We start from the raw sequence: 23162 nt of genomic DNA, 5'->3' as shown, positions 1-23162 counted from the left end.
TGATCCAGACTCCCCCTTTCACAGACTCCCCCTCTCAATAGGCTAGAATCTGAGGTCTTGATCTGGTTCAAGCTTTGACAATTAGCTTCTGTTGGAATAATGAAGTCCAAAACCTGTTACTCAACCAATAACATTACAAACTTATCTTTTCACAAAAATCACAAATTTAATCAGCTTTAAAAATCCACTCAAGTATTCAGGTCCAAATTAATGACCCTGATTACTCAATTAATCTACCAAGTCCAACTTAATGACCTTGGTTGATCTGATTGACCATACAGACTGATTTTGTAAAAACTTTTTCAAACATTTTCTGAAAAATCTAACAAGCATCAACTTAATGAACTTGTTTAACTTTGAAAACATCTCAATCTCTGACAAAGTAAGCTCTCCTCATTCTTCAGCTCAGAACTTTCCTGCATCTGCTTCAATCTTCGAGAATCCAACAATTAACTCTCCACTTTGGTTTGTCAAAAATAAAGCAGAAATAAAATCTTTTTGGATTTTAATAAAGTGTTCTAAACTAAGAAATGAAAGGCAGAAAAACTTAAATTGCAGAAAGTAAACAAAGTAAACTATATACAAACTTATTTTTGGCGAGCGTGTCAGGGAATCATATCAGCTTTTCAGACAAATTACTAGTACCGTTAAGCTTCATTTCATGCTCAGACTTAAACAATTCACCTCGATTGTCGATATACTGATCCATCTTAAATTTTCACACAAAGTTTAATCTATTCAGGATACGATTTAGATATCTTATGAACTTAGCTCATTCATGTGTCCCACCTCTTGAATATACTCCCGTATCCAGAATCCCAGATATTCAGTCTTACAGGTGAGTATACCACAAATGATATCTGTAAGGGGTTAAATGCGAGGGCCGTGAGAGCTCAGGTCGATACTTCCGTATACGCAGAGAGATGACGGCTTCGACTTTCTGGTGTGTCCCCTTTAGAGGATCTTTTAGTTACAACAGCAGCGACTATCAATTTTATTGTTTCATCAGCATGCTGAGGGTTTATGCTATGTTTCAAGCATTTGCAGAAAGTATTATTCGGGGACTAGGTCAGAACTTCCATTCAGCAGAAGTCCCGGAATAATACCCCAGATATCACTGAGTATAAAGACCTAGTATCTCAGAATATGGGACCTTTCAAACGAGATTTCAGGGGTTACCTATATATCCAAGTAGTGTTCCCCACGAATATCACAAGTTTGAAATTTTAGGTTTATATCCCGAATAAATTTACTAAATGTGCGAAAACCTATCGACACATCATTAGTGAGATTGTTTAACTCATGTAGACTTTACAATTCTTTAGCATACTGTAATTGTCTAGCCGATGCACTATCATTTTCCCTATAAACACAAACTCTTTTTCAGATTTTATATTGTTTTTGTATTTTTGCATTTTTTGCTGTTTTTGTATTTTCTGAAAATAAACTATATACACCTATCTACTCCCCCTAAATACCAAAACATGTAAAAAATCGACAAACCATTGCAGATTGTTTCTCATCTTCATCCGCAACAGTACTCTCATCAACGCCAATTATGCCATCCGACACCGAAAGAAGCTTCATACCATTCAGTTTTAACAAATATTTAAACCGATTTTTATCAAAAGCTTTGGTATGTAAGTCAGCTTTCTGTTCGTCAGTGTGGATATTCTCAATTCGTATCAACTTTTTCTCGAAACAATCGCGAATAAAGTGATGACGAATCTCTATATGTTTAGTTTTAGCGTGATGTACTGGATTCTTTGTTATATTTATTGCGGCCTCATTATCAACAAAAAGAGGTGTGTTAAGAAACTGCAAACCGTAGTAGCGCATCTGTTGCTGTATCCACAGGATCTGAGAGCAGCAACTGCTAGCAGAAACGTACTCCGCTTCACATGTAGATAACGCCACAGATGTTTGTTTCTTACACTGCCAGGTAACCAATCTAGGTCCAAAGAACTGGCATCCTGCAGTTGTTGATTTTGTAGTGACTTTGCAGCATCCGAAATCCGAATCGGAATACCCTTCGAGCGTAAAGTCGCCTTTTCTAGGATACCACAACCCCAATGTAGGAGTTCCTTTCAAGTAGCGTAATATCCTCTTCACAATAATCATGTGCGAAGCTCTCGGGTTAGATTGATATCTTGCTGCGAGGCACGTTGGGTACATGATATCAGGACGTGAAGCAGTTAGATACATCAAAGAACCTATCATGGAACGGTAAAACGTTTCATCAGCCCTGTCTCCGGTGAGATCTGGGTGAATCCCATGATTTGTTGCAAGTGGGGTAGCAGCGGGAGTAGAACTTGACATTCCAAATTTCTCTAGAATATCATGCACGTACTTCGTCTGGTGAATGAAAATTCCCTCAGGTAGTTGTTCAACTTGTAGACCCAGAAAGAATTTCATCTCCCCCATTGATGACATTTCGAATTTTTGCTTCATCACCTGTTCGAAATCTTTGCACAATTTCTCATTTGTTGACCCAAAAATTATATCGTCTACATAAATCTGAACTATCAGAAGATGACCGTCGACCTCTTTAGTGAAGAGAGTGGCGTCCACTTTTCCACGTATGAAACTATTGGCTAGTAGGTGTTGAGACAAAGTCTCGTACCAGGCTCTCGGGGCCAGGCGTAAACCATACAGCGCTTTGTCCAATAAGTAGACCTTGTTTTTGTGGATTAGATCGGTAAAGCCCGGCGGCTGACCGACATAAACCTCCTCTTTGACCTTCCCATAAAGAAACGCCGATTTTACATCCAACTGATATACTTTGAAGTTCTTCCAAGACGCAAATGCAAGAAAAATTCTGATTGCTTCTAGTCGTGCTACAGGAGCATAGACTTCTGTAAAATCAATCCCTTCCTGTTGACTAAAGCCCTGAACAACGAGTCGAGCTTTGTTCCTTACAACAACTCCTCTGTCGTCTCTCTTACACTTGAATACCCATTTTGTATTGATTTTCCTTTGACCATCCGGTAAATCCACTAGCTTCCACACTCCCAACTTTTCAAACTGACTCAACTCTTCTTGCATTGCAATGACCCAAGAATCTTCAGTAAGCGCCTCTTTGTACGTTCTCGGTTCGATCTGCAAGATAAAACAACTTAATGAAAATTCAGTTTGTAAAGGTGCTACTGTAGTATAAAAACATGTACGCCTGAATGCAATTCTCCTATGATCAACTCCTCTGGATGATAAGAAAGAGTTCGCGGCATCACTTCGCTTGGAACATCTACATCACCTTCCAGATTAGTAACATTTTGATTTGCACTTTGTTCACCAACTTGGTTTATTTGACTTGAATCCTGAATCTGCTCCCCCTCAGAATCTGAATCTCCATGATCAAAGATCGGCATGTTCTCTGATTCTTGATTATCATTCTGATCTGACTGATTATCTTGAGCAACTTCATTCTGTTGGACATCATCGTGTTCACCAGCATTACTCGGACCTGCTTCATCGTCATTTAAAGTTTCCCGTGGTCGTCTTGAATACTCAGCTGGGAACCTTTGCTGTGACTCGTATTCACGTAAAATATCCAACTCATCAAAGAAATCTTCTTCTTCTTCTTCCATCATGTCAAACGATTCCCACAACTTGTCGTAATGATATCGCCATGAATCTCCTGGACTTTGTGGCGGCATAGTATAACCTTGACATTCAACATTTGCAACTTCAAAAATCCGCTTCTCACTTGGAATGAAGACACGGCGCGTAGGACTTGAATATCCAACAAATATACCTTCAATGCACTTCGGACCAAACTTTCCATAAGGCTCTATAACTGTACAGGGTGACCCGAACGGTTCTAGATACTTCAAATTCGGTTTGCGATTATTGATCAGCTCAAAGCATGTTTTGTTGAACTTTTTGACAGTGAGAACCCTGTTGAGCGTATAGCATGCGGCAGAAACAGCTTCAGCCCATAAATTAATCGGTAACTTTGAATCTGCGAGCATAGTTCTAGCCGTCTCGATTAGCATCCGATTTTTGCGTTCTGCAACTCCATTCTGCTGCGGAGTGTACGGAGCACTAAATTCATGCAATATACCTCTTTCATCACAAAATTCTTCCATCCTGCTGTTCTTGAATTCAGTACCATTATCACTTCGAATTCTTTTGATACGCCATTGGTACAGATTCTCAATTTTCTTGAACAACGCCATTAAACTGTCAAACGTTTCGTCTTTCGTCTTCAAGAAAGAAACCCACGAAAATCTGGAATAATCATCAGTAACCACAAGACAATATTTGTCTCCCGTAATACTCTTGACATTCACCGGACCAAACAAATCCATGTGAAGTCTTTCCAGAGGTCTCGAAACTGAATTAACTTGCTTTGTAGGGTGTGACTTTTTCTTCTGCTTGCCTTTTACACAGCTAATGCACTCCCCTTCCAGATGAAAAACTTTGACATGAACTCCTGTAACCAAATCATTATGCACCAAATGATTCATTTTTCTAAGATGTATATGCCCCATCTTCCGGTGCCACAATCTCGATTCTTTTTCAGTTGCTCTGGACACAAAACAGTGAGCCTGACCCGTGGTTGTAGTAGCTACGCTCATATCCAACACGTATAGATCATTAACTCTCGGTGCCCTCATGATAATCCATTCCTCAGGGATAACAAATCTTGGTTTCAAGATCAAACATTCTTTATCAGTGAAGTGAGTGGTATACATCCTGTCACAGATCTGCGAAATACTCAGCAGATTGTTCTCCAGCTCAGCAATGTAGTTAACTCTCTCAAACGTCACAATCCCGTTGGATAACGTTCCTTCACCAATAATCCTTCCTCCTTGATTACCCACAAAACCTATGTATGCTCCATTTATGTTTCTGACATCATACAGCAATGCGGTCTTCCCTGTCATATGTCTTGAAGCTCCATTATCCATGATCCATCTGGATACAAGTTTTGGAAGATCCTGCACATAACAAACTTTGACTTAACCAACTTCAATAAAGATGCTGATTCCTGCTTCGCGATCAAGGAAGCTCCGGCAATTCAAACTGCTTAGTCAAACATGGTGTCCACCCAGGCCTCATCAGCCTTAGGTGTAACCTTGACCGTTTTAACTCTCGCAACTTGAATTTTAAAGTTTTCAGCCTTCAGAGGTGGAAAATTTGCATCATAATCAACCGAAATTGATTCTTCAGCCTTTTTCACTTCAGAAGTTGAAATTTTCGTCTCTGTTTTTGGTTTCCAAACTTGTTGAGATAATGCAACCCGTTTATAAAACTTGTCCTTTTTAGTTATCACTTTCTTTAAAGGTTCATTTTTCACTTTAGTGTTATCAGTTTTCACATTCTTTTTCTCAACAACGATTGGTGCTTTACCCTTCACATCAACTTTCTTCTGTTGAACCTTCACAGTTTCAGTCTTAGGCTTCATGTTGGTACACTTTCGTGCAATGTGACCAACTTGATTACATCTGAAGCATGTTCGAGTATCAACAACTCGACTTGTGCCTTCAGACTGAGCCTGTGAAGCTCTTTTCTCAAAGAATTCTTTGTTTGATTTTGGAAAAAAAATTCTTTCTCTTCATCAGCAAGTGAACTTGAACTGTTCACAAACTTTTTCTTCTCAACAAACCTCTTGTTTGGAACATTTCTTTTCTGATACGGCTTACCCCCTGATAACCACCCGACCAGTTGTTTCTGTTGTTATTGTAAAAACGCGGTGGATTAACAGATTTCTTGTTGTAAACTTTTTCTTTCTCAATCCTCATTTTACTTTTCTTTTGACTCAGATTGTTCACTGCTGACAACTCGACTTCAACCAACTTGAAAACATTTGTCAATTTGTTCATGTTAACATTCTCTATCGGAAACTCTGAATCCGAAAACAACTTATCTGAACCCAACATCTTGTACATGACAAGATTTGATTCTTCATTTAAGTTGTTTTTGGACTTTTGTTTCGGAATGTACTTGTCCAAGAAACACCCATCTTCCTCAGTAGTGTCACTATCCGTTTTTAGCACATTTTCAACAACACCTTTTACAATATCATTTTGAACACTATCGTTATTGGAAGATGTGAACGTGACATCAATTGAATCCGGAAGATTCATTTCACTTTCTTCTTCGATTTCAACCAACCCCGATTGCTTTTTCGTGTAATTATACAAAATCGGTGATGGAACTCTATGAAAACCCACCCCGGTTCCATCAGAATAGACATCTTCGCCAGCTTTGTTTTTCCCGATGGGTTTGGGAACAATGTGTTGCAAAACAAAGCTTGCGAAGCTGTAACTATTAAGTTTCAACTGGATTCACTCGTTTTCAATTTCAGCCTCTTGAAATTTAAGTTTCAGTTTAGCGATTTCATCCAGTTGTTGATTGATTGATTCTTCTTTAACTCTCAGCACTGCTTTTAAATGAACGTTTTCTTTATGAGTTTTACCATTTCGATCATCACAATCTTTCATTGTGCTTTTGAGTTTTTCAAACTTTTCAGAAATCTGATGGTTTTCAAGAATTAACTTTTCATTTTCCTTTTTAACTTTTTCATGATCAATTTTATCTTTTTCAATTTGACTAGTTAATTCTCTTATCCGTTCAGTTTAAGCTTTAACTGTTTTGTCACGATCAAGAATTTGATTCTCAACGCTTCTGACCTTTGCTGTCAGATCTTCAACTTTCTTAGCATTGAGATACGTGACTGTATTACAAAATTTGCACTCTTTGTTGCAATTTTTGCAATCAACATTTCCATCAATTTGTTTACCTGACGCATTTGTTGACAAGTTTGAACTGACCTGGCTTTTTGACTCAGACACGGAGTTAGAGTCTACCTCAAGTGCCTTAGCAGCCAGCACTTTGTCAGCCATTTTTCCCAGGTTCTCAGCAGTCAACTCCTGCGTTGTGTTAATAACTCCAGTATCAATCTTCTTTGATTTCTCCATCTCTTCTTTCTCCTTTTTCTCTTTCTCTTCTTTCTCTTTCTCGTCTCCAGTTCCCCACCATTTATTCTGCCAATACTCATCTTCTTCTTTTAACTCCTTGATTATGGCTTCGATATCAAGTGTTTTGTCATCGATCGCAATATTTCCATCCTGATCAAGATAACACTCCCTGTCCGGATCCCATCTTCTCGCTCTCCTCGCTTCCAGATAGATACCAGGAATTCTGATGATTCTGTTCTCAGCAATCATTTTTCTGTATCTATACTTCTGCTCTTCAGTACGATTATCTTTCCACGGAATAGGTTCAGTTTTCGCCATGAATGCGTAACCAACCGCATCTTCCTCTGGTAGAACCTCTTGACTCCAATCATACCCCTCATCATCATAAATCACCGCAAGAGCTCTAGATTTCTCTTTATTGTCTTCAACCTGCTTCAATCTAGGTGGCTCAGATTTATTCTGGTGATAAATCGCCTTCTTGTAGTAATCATCTCTGAAAGGGTTCTCCGACTCATCAGTATATGCGTTTCTGCATTCTCGCTTGAAGTGACCTTTCTGCTTACACTTGAAGCATGTCACTTTGGATTTATCGAATCCCAGCTTAGTAGATGGACCACCAATTGTCTTCCTGCCGGTAATTTCCATGAAACGTTGCGCTCGACGAACAGCACTAGCCATAGCCCAACGAATATCGATCAGCTCCATTTTTTCAGGATCTATCTGATCATAATCTTCCTTTGTTAAGTTGGTATTGCCTATCTTCCCAGTTACTAACCCTTCATACGATTCCAACACCGATGCTAGGAAGATCATCTGCTGTTTGGCCGACTCCTCATCAAAATTCTGAGCATTCTTCAAGTCTATTGCAATGTTGCATTGAAAACGATTCTTTGCATCAGAATGACTTGCAGATGATGAAGATCCACTATGATAACCACTGTGATTTCCACTGCTTTGACCACTTTGACTTTCTTTGCTTGATGTGGACACATTTTAAGCAGAAAAAGCAGTTTTGGGAGAAGTTGCTTTTGGCATCATGCTTTTTGGATAATACAAATCCAAATTCTGCTGATAGGATGAATGATTGACTTTGTATGTCTTTTTCAGTTCCAACTCGTGACTTTCAAGTCTCTCAATCACCAAATCCACAGTCAACTTTGCAGGCTCGATAGTGTTTTTCAGCATCAGCGCATAATACCTCCAATCTATCTCGTCAGGTAATGAATCGAACAGTTTGTCGATAAGCTCTTCATCAGGAAATCTGATATCATGTCTTGCTAATTCCAGCTTCAGATGACCAAACCTGTCTATCATTTTACAGACTGACTCATTCTTTAAACAACTAAACATATCAAATTCTTTCCTAAGAAGTTTCTTTTTACTTTTCACAATTTCAGCACTTCCTAGACATTTCGTTTCTAGCTTTTTCCAGAGATCTTTTGCGTTCGAATAATCAATCAAAGAAATAATATCCTCTCGGACAGACTGAAATAACAAAGCCACGCATTTTTGCTCAGCTACAAACGATTCAATCTCATCAGCAGATGTTAAAGTTTCACCATTTTTGTTTCCATGTTCATAACCGTTTTTCAGACTCTTCCAGCTAGGAAATGCGAATGCCATTAACCAATCTTCAAACTTTCTTGACCACCGACTGTATTCCTCGGTAGCCATTAGCTTTGGAGGTTTATTGAAGGTTCCGAAGGCACTTTCCGATTCCCAAGCTTCCGTTAACTTTTTCTTCGCATTCGACGGATTCTCATTCTCTTTGCTTGATGAAGTATCATCGTTTCCGGAATTTCCAGCAAACGCGTATATATATCACTGAACGGGTTCAAGAATACACCATCCATCTTGAGTGTACCTGCAAAATCAGCAAACACTTAGAAAAATTTCCGAAGTTTTGAACAATGGTGACATACGAGCGAAACTATCAACTATTGTGACAGATAAGCGAAACGAGTAGTGTCCTTATAAGCGAAACTACTAGTGTCCAAATAAGCGAAACTAGGACTTGTTCGTATGAGTGAAACTCTCAAGTCCGTATGAGCGGAACTCACTTGATCGAATAAGCGAAACCATCAAGATATTTTGAGCGAAACCTATGTATTTTCGAGCGGAACCTGCGATGTCCGTAAAAGCGGAACTCCAATTTTAACTGATTTTTACCATTTTTAAGCCGTGTTTTAACCTGAAACTTTCTAGGGTTTGTTAATTGTATGTTTTACACGTTATACTCGATTTTCAGGCCATTTCAACCGTAGGAACTAGTTCAATTCGAAAAAATATGAGAGAAAGTGAGTAGAAATCATAGAATTTGGTAGAATCAAGCTGTAGTAGTATGAACTCATCGTCCTGAGCTCTGATACCACTTGTTGGACCGTGTTCCGACCCTAAACAGTCAGTTGAGAACGTTCATCTTCACATACGAAGGCGGAATCAACGTAAATGAAGTTACACAGCTTTTCCTATTCAATTCCTTCTCTTTTATTGCTTTCTGATACAAATGTGACAGAGTTTCGTTACACCAGCAATGTCCTAGTTCCGCTCCAACGGGTACGAATGAACAATCAGGTTTCGCTCAAAGCCACTATATATAGCCCCTATGGTTTCGCTTATATGACATGCCGTTTAAGAGAAACTACCTACTAAACCACATGAGCGAAACTACATATGACACATGAGCGGAACTACTTCTACACATGTACATAAAAGCGAAACTACAACATAAAACTCTAATTTTGACTTTTAAGACCCTATGTTGACCTATCTTGACCTAAGACGTAATGCAGACGTAGTCAACAGACATTCCATGCATCAACAAAGGTGATTTATAAATAGACAACCATGTTTTGGAAGGTAACATGTGACAACTGGTGATTTACGGATCCTAATTACGTGATTAACAGATGATTAACGCAATAATAAGTAGTGTTTACAAAGCAAATTAACTTAATTAGGCCTTTGGAGTGCCCAGGAACGTTTATCCGACTTTACAGTGCGCGAACGGTGGTTTACAGAGAAGCCTGTGAAACATTAAACGGCAACGGATTGAAACTGTACAGAATACTGACAACGCCGACAAATTGTAGATTTTTACGATAAATTTCAGTTTCGAAATTAAATTTTAGTGACTACAGTCGAAACTGGAGAAGAAAACGAAGTAGAAACGGCAACGAGGTAATTCTTTGCGATTCTTACCGCAACCGACTAACGAGAGCGTCCAATATCGAATACCGATATTGTTTTATATATTTTTAAATCAAAAATTATATCTCACGGTATTTTTATTATGATCGGGTTTTGAAAACGGGCTCGTAGGAGAGGTGGGCCACTAAACACAGGGATTGGGCTTGTGGGCCTTGGGCCCAAGCCCAAAGCCCACTAACCAAATTCCTAGAGATAAATACTGAACTATGTTAAAATCCTCATTTTCTTCAAAACAACAACACACACACAAGCAGTCAACAATCAAACACCCACCCGATGCTCTCCCTCTCTCGACTGAACTTCGGCAACCGGAGCAGAATCCGGCCGGCCGGTGCCAGTTTCCGGCACCTCACTCCCCTCACACACCTCCCCTTCACCCTTGTTCTCCTCCGATCTACACCCCCACCCCCTTTTTGCGTTTCCGAAACAGACCACCACCACCACTAACCGGTGGTGGTGCGGCGGTGCGGCAGAAGAGAGAGAGACGAGAAGGAGATAGAGAGAGAGAGAGAGAACCGGCGACCTAGTGTGGTGGTGAGCGACCGGCGGTCGGAGACACGGGCCAGCGGTCAGTTTGATTATCCGACGGTCCTTGTCTCGGACCGGCGATTCTTGCTTCGGACCTTCGAGTTTCGCGGAGATGATGATGATGCTTGTAGCGGCCGATGATATTCAGGTATGGGGTTCTAGATTCAGGTTCAAGATTATTTGGTTCGGACCTCGTTTCGGCTCGAGTTTCAGAATCAGCCGTGGTTCGGGTATGAGTTTGGTGCGGGTTATGTCGAGCTCGGGATTAGTAGTGGTTCAGTTTCCGATTTGTTTTTTTTTGGTTCATGTTTTTCAAGTGGCCTCCGAGTGAGATGGTTCAAATCCGTGTCAGGTTTACTCGGTTCAGTCAAGTGCAAGATTTGGGTGTTTGGTTCAAGCTATTTCATGATCGGTTCGGATGACGAGGCAGCGGACGGCTCGGGTCAACTTTGGTCAGCAGGTTCAATTTCGTGGTTCGGGTTGACTCGGTCAAACCTGGTCAACTCAGCGAGTCAACTCGGTCAACTCGGTTGACTCAGTCAACTCGGTCAACCCGGTTGACTCAGTCAACTTAGTCAAACTGTCCGACAACTCGACGCGAAAGACTCGGTAAAAGTTTAGAACGAATATTATTTACACTAATTTTAAGATTTTTATTAATGTCGTGAACGAACTCGAACCAATTCATTATAATTCAGTTACGTTTTATTCTGGCCGTATTGATAAAACTCTATATATTGTTTGAATGAATTATTGTTGAGTTTGATAAAATACGACAACTTTTTATTGTCGGGTTAATCCAAAAACAGAGGAAACTCTGCCCGTTTTTCTAGAAAATCCGTAAAATAAAGCGTGTTTTATTATAAACCAAACATTCGGATTCTAATAATCTTTTAGAAAATCAAATACGAACATACAATTACTTTTGGCGACACTATACAACTTACGAAAGCTACGATTCGAAAATTATATACGACAAGTAAATATAGTTATTATATTTATTTGAAACTCCAAAATCCGACAAGACTTTTATGAAATCAATATAATTATTTATATTGTTTCAAACGCCGAACACATCTTTGCTTTATAAAATAAATATAGTTTTATATATTTATTTCGAATGTCAAACAACATGAATTCGATTTTACAAAATAAATATACTTATCATATATATCTCAAACGTTAGACTCAAATCCTTTTTATAAATAAATATAGTTACATATTTATTTCCGACACAAGCAAAACGATTCTCTTACAAAAATAAATATAGTTATATATTTATTTTCAAACACGACAAGTCGACGATTCTTTTTATAGAATAAATATAACTTTTATATTTATTTCAAACGCCTAAACGGCCTACGATATATAATACGAGTTTATTATAAATTCTTTTCATGAAACATTCGTTACATACACGTACGACTTCACAAGACAGCTAACACGATTACGACAATATATTTTTATATTTTATAAATATTTGTATACTTTAAAATCTTTCTAAAACTAATTGTATATAGACTTAGTAAATTATCATAACAATAAACGAAACTTAGCAAGTATAACTCAGTCATTTTTGTTAAGTCAACAACGTACCAATGAATCGTTCGTTTAACGATTCGGTAGAGCTCGGTGACACGTAGATTTGTTACCGCATTAATCAGAAACTTATAAAAATATTCCATGTTAGGAATATTGTAGAATTCGCTAGCGAGTCTCGTCTTGGAAATGACATCGCAAAGTCGTATATAGCTAGCTTTGCACAGGAATATTCAGGTGAGTTCATAACCCCACTTTTTCACTGCTTTACATTTTTCTAAGTGTTTTCGGGGTGGAAAGACATGCACTTTTTGCAAAGCATACAAGAATTACATATTTCTAAACTATTTTACAAGCAAAATTTTTAACTGACACAAATGGTTTATGAAAAGCTTATGTTTTATACCGGTTTTTCAAACAAGCGTATTTTTCGAAATATGTATACACATGAATTCTAGTTTTCTAAACTACGAGAAAATACAAGTACAAAGAGATACAAGAATTGAGAAATGATACAAGAATTGAGGAATGATACGAGAAATCGTGTCACGAATAGGGTAACATAAACACCATTAATCGTGTACATACTTAGACCGCAGAAAAAAAGGTTAGATCTAACGGGTGTAGGGCAGCCCCACTCTTGGTGATAACTACAACCAAGTAGTGTTTTTGTGTCTCAGTCGTGAATCGACTACAGAAAAATGCCTATGGTTTGGTGACTTCCTATGTCGTGTCACATGTTAATGGCCTTGCAACCCATTAACAACAAGATACATACAGAAATACTTGATACACAAAGATACTTGATTTATACAAGAATCCAGGATACTTACAAGAATACTTGATTTTACGAACATAAAGCGTTACAAATACAAAGTTTCCATATAACTTGATAAGAAAATGATTTTAAATTCGTTTTCTCAATAATACAACAAAAATCGGTTATTCAAAAAGATTTATTTCAAATCTTTTACAAACAAACTATGAACTCGCTCAACTTTATGTTGATTTTTCGCATGTTTCTTTCTCAGGTTGCTTTTCTAAGACAAGGCACAGTTGGAATAAGAGAACCATGTGGAGTGGAGTACTTAGTGGCGTTCATTTTCTAGAAGACTTAGCTTATTTGCTTCCGCTGTGCAATGAAGATACCAGTCCAGTCACGCCAATGCTCTGATATTTCGGGGTGTGACAGATTGGTATCAGAGCTATAGGTTACAACGAATAGGTTTTCTGTAGGAATACCTAGGCTCTAACCTCACATTACTCTGGGACTTAGGTCATTAAGACTTTAAATACATACAGAACACCTAGTACTCGAATATGGTCTCCAACCGTTGCCGAAAAACAAACAGTCGAAATTTTGTTTTCAAACACACGCTAAAGTGGTGTTTTACATACAGTACACAAAACTCTGAGAGTTTAGGAAACATGCATTTAAGACCTTCGGAAACTCATGTTGAAGTTCATTAAAGGTCATCACGTAGGAACTGCGAATATTAACTCGGGCACACACTTTTATCCATATTGTCTATGATATTTTAACTTCCCGAACAGGCATCCTACGCGTAACGAAACACTAGTGCACAGGTATACGTGAAACTTAAGCTATACATCAACGGAGGTTAAAGTACGTCACATACAACATTCGAGGAAGCGGCAGTTTGGCACGCGGTCCTACAAACGACACGAGTCATGATAAGAAGAAGACGTATGTCTCCGCATTTCCCCCTATTTCGTTAACGACGAATACGCTATGTTCGACATTCCATGGTAATGTCACCTAAGAACTGGTTATCACCTGCAACCCCAGGTAAAGTCCTTAAATTTCTGTAATTGAAATCTCGACTTTCACTTTTACTGAGTAGATTTTCGTATCTCTACTCCTCTTAACGGTCATTGCATCACGATCATTTCTTTCAGTATAGCGAATATTCATTTGCTTCATTTCTTGAAATTTCATGTGTTACGCATGCATCGTTTGTTACACATGTGGTTTCGTTTCGAATAAAGCGTTTCATAGAAGCTCAAATATTGTTCGCTAAATCTAATCGTTGATTTGTGGTTCGAATGACCTGCATTATTGTAATTGTTGACTTCTTTGTTATCGAGTCAACACATATTCTTGAAATTTCTTTTCTTTTCAAGTTACATACATGGTTTTCGTTGTGACCATGCTGAAAGTTTTCTTGTTGATACATGCAATTATTGTCGGCTTGCGCCGAAGTCAAATTCAATTGTTTGAACTTGTTCGTTTCACATATTCAAGACACCATATGATGTATTGAAAACATCATATTCGAATTCGTTTTAACAAGCATTTCATTGTTCTGAGTCGTAGTAGATTTGTTTGGTCTACGACTCCATTAAGTCGTTTGTTGATTTCGACACCTTGAGGTGACATTTTTCACTAAATTGAAGCTTGCGATAATCTCATGCACGGATTTAACTGTCTGTTTATTGATTTAGATTAAATCCGCTTCGATTTATTATCGCGCTTTCATTTGACTTCAAACGCAGGTGATACTTGTTTGATCACCACTATTATTGAATTATGTTTGATCACTACGACACCTTGTGGCGTCGGTAGAACTTGCAGCTTGGGCTGATCATGATCAAGCATTTCATGCAAAACTATTTCGTTTGGGCTTGTTGATTCTAAGCTTCTCCCAACGAATGTTATTGTTTCTAACATTCATTTGCATATTGTAAACGTCTATTAGGAATTCCATTGGTCGAAATTCCTCTTTTATTGGACCCCTGTTAACTTGGTCACACTAGTGACTGTATCAGTATGCCTCGTTTCCTTTGACATTATTCGTAATTACTTACATATAACTTAACTCTAAGGAGTTGACGTAGTCTAAATTTCGAGGACGAAATTTTATTAACGGGGGAGAATGTGACAACTGGTGATTTACGGCTCCTAATTACGTGATTAACAGATGATTAACGCAATAATAATTAGTGTTTACAAAGCAAATTAACTTAATTAGGTCTTTGGAGTGCCCAGGAACGTTTATCCGACTTTACAATGCGCGAACGGTGGTTTATAGAGAAGCCTGTGAAACGCTAAACGGCAACGGATTAAAACCGTATAGAATACTGACAACGCCGACAAATATTAGATTTTTACGATAAATTTCAGTTTCGAAATTAAATTTTAGTGACTACAGTCGAAACCGGAGAAGAAAACGGATTAGAAACGCCAACGAGGTAATTCTTCGCGATTCTTACCGCAACCGACTAACGAGAGCGTCCAATATCGAATACCGATATGGTTTTATGTATTTTTAAATCAAAAATTATATCTCACGGTATTTTTATTATGATCGGGTTTTAAAAACGGGCTCGTAGGAGAGACGAGCCACTAAACACAGGGATTGGGCTTGTGGGCCTTGGGCCCAAGCCCAAAGCCCACTAACCAAATTCTTAGAGATAAATACTGAACTATGTTAAAATCCTCATTTTCTTCAAAACAACAACACACACACAAGCAGTTAACAATCAAACACCCAGCCGATGCTCTCCCTCTCTCGACTAAACTCCGGCAACCGGAGCAGAATCCGGCCGGCCGGTGCCCGTTTCCGGCACCTCACTCCCCTCACACACCTCCCCTTCACCCTTGTTCTCCTCCGATCTACACCCCCCACCCCCTTTTTGCGTTTCCGAAACAGACCCCCACCACCACCACTAACCGGTGGTGGTGCGGCGGTGCGGCAGAAGAGAGAGAGAGAGACGAGAAGGAGATAGAGAGAGAGAGAGAACCGGCGACCGGGTGTGGTGGTGAGCGACCGGCGGTCGGAGACACGGGCCGGCGGTCGGTTTGATTATCCGACGGTCCTTGTCTTAGAGCGGCGGTTCTTGCTTCGGACCTTCGAGTTTCGCGGAGATGATGATGATACTTGTAGCGGCCGATGATATTTAGGTATGGGGTTCTAGATTCAGGTTCAAGATTATTTGGTTCGGACCTCGTTTCGGCTCGAGTTTCAGAATCAACCGTGGTTCAGGTATGAGTTTGGTGCGGGTTATGTCGAGCTCGGGATTAGTAGTGGTTCAGTTTCTGATTTGGTTTTTTTTTGTTCATGTTTTTCAAGTGGCCTCCGAGTGAGATGGTTCAGATCCGTGTCAGGTTTACCCGGTTCAGTCCAGTGCAAGATTTGGGTGTTTGGTTCAAGCTATTTCATGATCGGTTCGGATGACGAGGCAGCGAACGGCTCGGGTCAACTTTGGTCAGCAGGTTCAATTTCGTGGTTCGGGTTGACTCGGTCAAACCTGGTCAACTCAGCGAGTCAACTCGGTCAACCCGGATGACTCAGTCAACTCGGTTAACCAGGTTGACTCAGTCAACTCAGTCAAACTGTCCGACAACTTGACGCGAAAGACTCGGTAAAAGTTTAGAACGAATATTATTTACACTAATTTTAAGATTTTTATTAATGTCGTGAACGAGCTCGAACCAATTCATTATAATTCAGTTACGTTTTATTCTGGTCGTATTGATAAAACTTTATATATTGTTTGAATGAATTATTGTTGAGTTTGATAAAATACGACAATTGTCGGGTTAATCCAAAAACAAAGGAAACTCTGTCCGTTTTTCTAGAAAATCCGTAAAATAAAGCGTGTTTTATTATAAACCAAACATTCGGATTCTATTAATCTTTTAGAAAATCAAATACGAACATACAATTACATTTGGCGACACTATACAACTTACGAAAGCTACGATTCGAAAATTATATACGACAAGTAAATATAGTTATTATATTTATTTGAAACTCCAAAATCCGACAAGACTTTTATGAAATCAATATAATTATTTATATTGTTTCAAACGCCGAACACATCTTTGCTTTATAAAATAAATATAGTTTTATATATTTATTTCGAATGTCAAACAACATGAATTCGATTTTACAAAATAAATATACTTATCATGTATATCTCAAACGTTAGACTCAAATCCTTTTTATAAATAAATATAGTTACATATTTATTTCCGACACAAGCAAAACGATTCTCTTACTAAAATAAATATAGCTATATATTTATTTTCAAACACGACAAGTCGACGATTCTTTTTATAGAATAAATATCACTTTTATATTTATTTCAAACGCCTAAACGGCCTACGATATATAATACGAGTTTATTATAAATTCTTTTCATGAAACATTCGTTACATACACGTACGACTTCACAAGACGGCTAACACGATTACGACAATATATTTATATATTTTTATAAATATTTGCATACTTTAAAATCTTTCGAAAACTAAGTGTATATAAACTTAGTAAATTATCATAACAATAAACGAAACTTAGCAAGTATAACTCGGTCATTTTCGTTAAGTCAACAACGTACCAATGAATCGTTCGACTAACGATTCGGTAGAGCTCGGTGACACATAGATTTGTTACCGCATTAATCAGAAACTTATAAAAATATTCCATGTTAGGAATATTGTAGAATTCACGCTAGCGAGTCTCGTCTTGGAAATGACATTGCAAAGTCGTATATAGCTAGCTTTGCACAGGAATATTCAGGTGAGTTCATAACCCCACTCTTTCACTGCTTTACATTTTTCTAAATGTTTTCGGGGTGGAAAGACATGCACTTTTTGCAAAGCATACAAGAATTACATATTTCTAAACCATTTTACAAGCAAAATTTTTAACTGACACAAATGGTTTACGAAAAGCTTATGTTTTATACCGGTTTTTCAAACAAGCGTATTTTTCGAAATATGCATACACATGAATTCTAGTTTTCTAAACTACGAGAAAATTAAAGTACAAAGAGATACAAGAATTGAGAAATGATACAAGAATTGAGGAATGATACGAGAAATTGTGTCACGAATAGGGTAACATAAGCACCATTAATCATGTACATACTTAGACCGCAGAACAAAAGATTAGATCTAACGGGTGTAGGGCAGCCCCACTCTTGGTGACAACTAGAACCAAGTAGTGTTTTTGTGTCTCAGTCGTGAATCGACTACAGAAAAATGCCTATGGTTTGGTGACTTCCTATGTCGTTTCACATGTTAATGGCCTTGCAACCCATTAACAACAAGATACATACAGAAATACTTGATACACAAAGATACTTGATTTATACAAGAATACAAGATACTTACAAGGATACTTGATTTTACAAACATAAAGCGTTACAAATACAAAGTTTCCATATAACTTGATAAGAAAATGATTTTAAATTCGTTTTCTCAACAATACAACAAAAACCGGTTATTCAAAAAGATTTATTTCCAATCATTCACAAACAAACTATAAACTCGCTCAACTTTTTGTTGATTTTTCGCATGTTTCTTTCTCAGGTTGCTTTTCTAAGACAAGGCACGGTTGGAATAGGAGAACCATGTGGAGTCGAGTACTTAGTGGCGTTCATTTTCTAGAAGACTTAGCTTATCTAGTCGTAGTAGATTTGTTTGGTCTATGACTCCATTAAGTCGTTTGTTGATTTCGACACCTTGAGGTGACATTTTTCACTAAATTGAAGCTTGCGCTAATCTCATGCACGGATTTAACTGTCTGTTTATTGATTTAGATTAAATCCGCTTCGATTTATTATCGCGCTTTCATTTGACTTCAAACACAGGTGATACTTGTTTGATCACCACTATTATTGAATTATGTTTGATCACTACGACACCTTGTGGCGTCGGTAGAACTTGCAGCTTGGGCTGATCATGATCAAGCATTTCATGCAAAACTATTTCGTTTGGGCTTGTTGATTCTAAGCTTCTCCCAACGAATGTTATTGTTTCTAACATTCATTTGCATATTGTAAACGTCTATTCGGAATTCCATTGGTCAAAATTCCTCTTTTATTGGACCCCTGTTAACTTGGTCACACTAGTGACTGTATCAGTATGCCTCGTTTCCTTTGACATTATTCGTAATTACTTACATATAACGTAACTCTAAGGAGTTGACGTAGTCTAAATTTCGAGGACGAAATTTTATTAACGGGGGAGAATGTGACAACTGGTGATTTACGGCTCCTAATTACGTGATTAACAGATGATTAACGCAATAATAATTAGTGTTTACAAAGCAAATTAACTTAATTAGGTCTTTCAAGTGCCCAGGAACGTTTATCCGACTTTACAATGCGCGAACGGTGGTTTATAGAGAAGCCTGTGAAACGTTAAATGGCAACGGATTGAAACCGTATAGAATACTGACAACGCCGACAAATATTAGATTTTTACGATAAATTTCAGTTTCAAAATTAAATTTTAGTGACTACAGTCGAAACCGGAGAAGAAAACGAATTAGAAACGGCAACGAGGTAATTCTTCGCGATTCTTACTGCAACCGACTAACGAGAGCATCCAATATCGAATACCGATATTGTTTTATGTATTTTTAAATCAAAAATTATATCTCACGGTATTTTTATTATGATCGGGTTTTGAAAACGGGCTCATAGGAGAGACGAGCCACTAAACACAGGGATTGGGCTTGTGGGCCTTGGGCCCAAGCCCAAAGCCCACTAACCAAATTCTTAGAGATAAATATTGAACTATGTTAAAATCCTCATTTTCTTCAAAACTACAACACACACACAAGCAGTCAACAATCAAACACCCACCCGATGCTCTCCCTCTCTCGACTAACCTCCGGCAACTGGAGCAGAATCCGGCCGGCCGGTGCCAGTTTCCGGCACCTCACTCCCCTCACACACCTCCCCTTCACCCTTGTTCTCCTCCGATTTACACCCCCACCCCCTTTTTCCGTTTCCGAAACAGACCACCACCACCACCACTAACCGGTGGTGGTGCGGCGGTGCGGCAGAAGAGAGAGAGAGAGAGAGAGAGACGAGAAGGAGATAGAGAGAGAGAGAGAACCGGCGACCGGGTATGGTGGTGAGCGACCGGCGGTCGCAGACACGGGCCGACGGTCAGTTTGATTATCCGACGGTCGTTGTCCCGGACCGGCGGTTCTTGCTTCGGACCCTCGATTTTCGCGGAGATGATGATGATTCTTGTAGCGGCCGATGATATCCAGGTATGGGGTTCTAGATTCAGGTTCAAGATTATTTGGTTCGGACCTCGTTTCGGCTCGAGTTTCAGAATCAGCCGTGGTTCGGGTATGAGTTTGGTGCAGGTTATGTCGAGCTCGGGATTAGTAGTGGTTCAGTTTCCGATTTGGTTTTTTTTGGTTCATGTTTTTCAAGTGGGCTCCGAGTGAGATGGTTCAGATCCTTGTCAGGTTTACTCGGTTCAGTCCAGTGCAAGATTTAGGTGTTTGGTTCAAGCTATTTCATGATCGGTTCGGATGACGAGGCAGCGGACGACTCGGGACAACTTTGGTCAGCAGGTTCAATTTCGTGGTTCGGGTTGACTCGGTCAAACCGGGTCAACTCAGCGAGTCAACTCGGTCAACTCGGTTGACTCAGTCAACTCGGTCAACCCGGTTGACTCAGTCAACTTAGTCAAACTGTCCGACAACTCGACGCGAAAGACTCGGTAAAAGTTTAGAACGAATATTATTTACACTAATTTTAAGATTTTTATTAATGTCGTGAACGAACTCGAACCAATTCATTATAATTCAGTTACGTTTTATTCTGGCCGTATTGATAAAACTCTATATATTGTTTGAATGAATTATTGTTGAGTTTGATAAAATACGACAACTTTTTATTGTCGGGTTAATCCAAAAACAGAGGAAACTCTGCCCGTTTTTCTAGAAAATCCGTAAAATAAAGCGTGTTTTATTATAAACCAAACATTCGGATTCTAATAATCTTTTAGAAAATCAAATACGAACATACAATTACTTTTGGCGACACTATACAACTTACGAAAGCTACGATTCGAAAATTATATACGACAAGTAAATATAGTTATTATATTTATTTGAAACTCCAAAATCCGACAAGACTTTTATGAAATCAATATAATTATTTATATTGTTTCAAACGCCGAACACATCTTCGCTTTATAAAATAAATATAGTTTTATATATTTATTTCGAATGTCAAACAACATGAATTCGATTTTACAAAATAAAGATACTTATCATCTATATCTCAAACGTTAGACTCAAATCGTTTTTATAAATATATATAGTTACATATTTATTTCCGACACACGCAAAACGATTCTCTTACAAAAATAAATATAGCTATATATTTATTTTCAAACACGACAAGTCGACGATTCTTTATATAGAATAAATATAACTTTTATATTTATTTCAAATGCCTAAACAAAAGGTTAGATCTAACGGGTGTAGGGTAGCCCCACTCTTGGTGACAACTAGAACCAAGTAGTGTTTTTGTGTCTCAGTCGTGAATCGACTACAGAAAAATGCCTATGGTTTGGTGACTTCCTATGTCGTGTCACATGTTAATGGCCTTGCAACCCATTAACAACAAGATACATACAGAAATACTTGATACACAAAGATACTTGATTTATACTAGAATACAGGATACTTACAAGAATACTTGATTTTACGAGCATAAAGCGTTACAAATACAAAGTTTCCATATAACTTGACAAGAAAATGATTTTAAATTCGTTTTCTCAAGAATACAACAAAAACCGGTTATTCAAAAAGATTTATTTCAAATCTTTTACAAACAAACTATGAACTCGCTCAACTTTATGTTGATTTTTCGTATGTTTCTTTCTCAGGTTGCTTTTCTAAGACAAGGCACGGTTAGAATAGGAGAACCATGTGGAGTCGAGTACTTAGTGGCGTTCATTTTCTAGAAGACTTAGCTTATTTGCTTCCGCTATGCAATGAAGATACCAGTCCAGTCACGCCAATGCTTTGATATTTCGGGGTGTGACATAACTAAACCTACTAAATAACATACTAAGTTACTACAACTTTTTACAAAATTTCAAGTTCATGTCAAAGTGTAAATTTGCATATTTAAAGCATATGGAAAGTCTTTTTCATGATTGTTGATGATTGATGATGATTTTAAAAGAAAATGATATGCTTTGAAAGCATGGAAACCTCCATTTTTAAGGGGAAACTATGGCAAAATTTTGGTAGAAATTAAGCACTTAGAAAAATATTTTTAAAACAAGTGTTTATAAGTAAATCTTGAGAATGGTTTTCACATAAAAGTTGCCATAATTTTTATTACAAAAATTACAAATATTGGAGGTTGGTTTTTGATAAATAAAAAGTGACTAAGTATACATTGAGGAAAATATATATATGTTGACGTCACAACTCGTGTGATTATTTGTATATTATGTGTACTAGTTATATTATTTTAGGACTTGAAATAATATAACTCATCTATGTACCAAGAAATTACAATCCAAAATATTACCCAAAAATTCCAAGGAATAAATATACAAGTTACACACAAAATATTGGTGAAACCGGACGAAAGAATGTAACTTACAAAATATTCCGGAAAACTTACTCATAATTATACTTTTGGTAAATAATATTTTGGACATCAAAGGAACAAAAATATGATTTTTACAATTATTGCAAATTTATATCATATTTTTAACAAGGAGAAATATATTATTTTTGGAAGTAGAAATATATTTTCTTGAAATTTCTATAAGATATATTATTTTTGGGAAAAATATATATTTTCTTGAGAAAACTTGAAATACATTACTTTTGGGGAAAGATAAGTTGATATATATTTCTAAGTTGGACTTGAAAAATGTATTACTTTTGGAACTTATATGAAAATACAAATATTTTGCCAAATGAAAAATTATAAATATTTTTTCTAAGAAGTATTTCTTAAAGTATATGTATTTTGGAAATATATATTGGTGAACTTTATTAAAGATAATATTCCGGAAAAATTATTACGAATTAAGTATAAGAATACTTAATGAATACAAGAAAATACGTATTCTCATACATATAAATGCACTCCGGAATACAACACTGATACATGGAAAAAATATACAAGTATAAGAATACAAATACA

The sequence above is a fragment of the Helianthus annuus genome, chromosome 16 (assembly GCF_002127325.2).
Source record: "Helianthus annuus cultivar XRQ/B chromosome 16, HanXRQr2.0-SUNRISE, whole genome shotgun sequence".
Classification (NCBI taxonomy): Eukaryota; Viridiplantae; Streptophyta; class Magnoliopsida; order Asterales; family Asteraceae; genus Helianthus; species Helianthus annuus.
Note: the sequence above shows the minus strand (reverse complement) of the source record.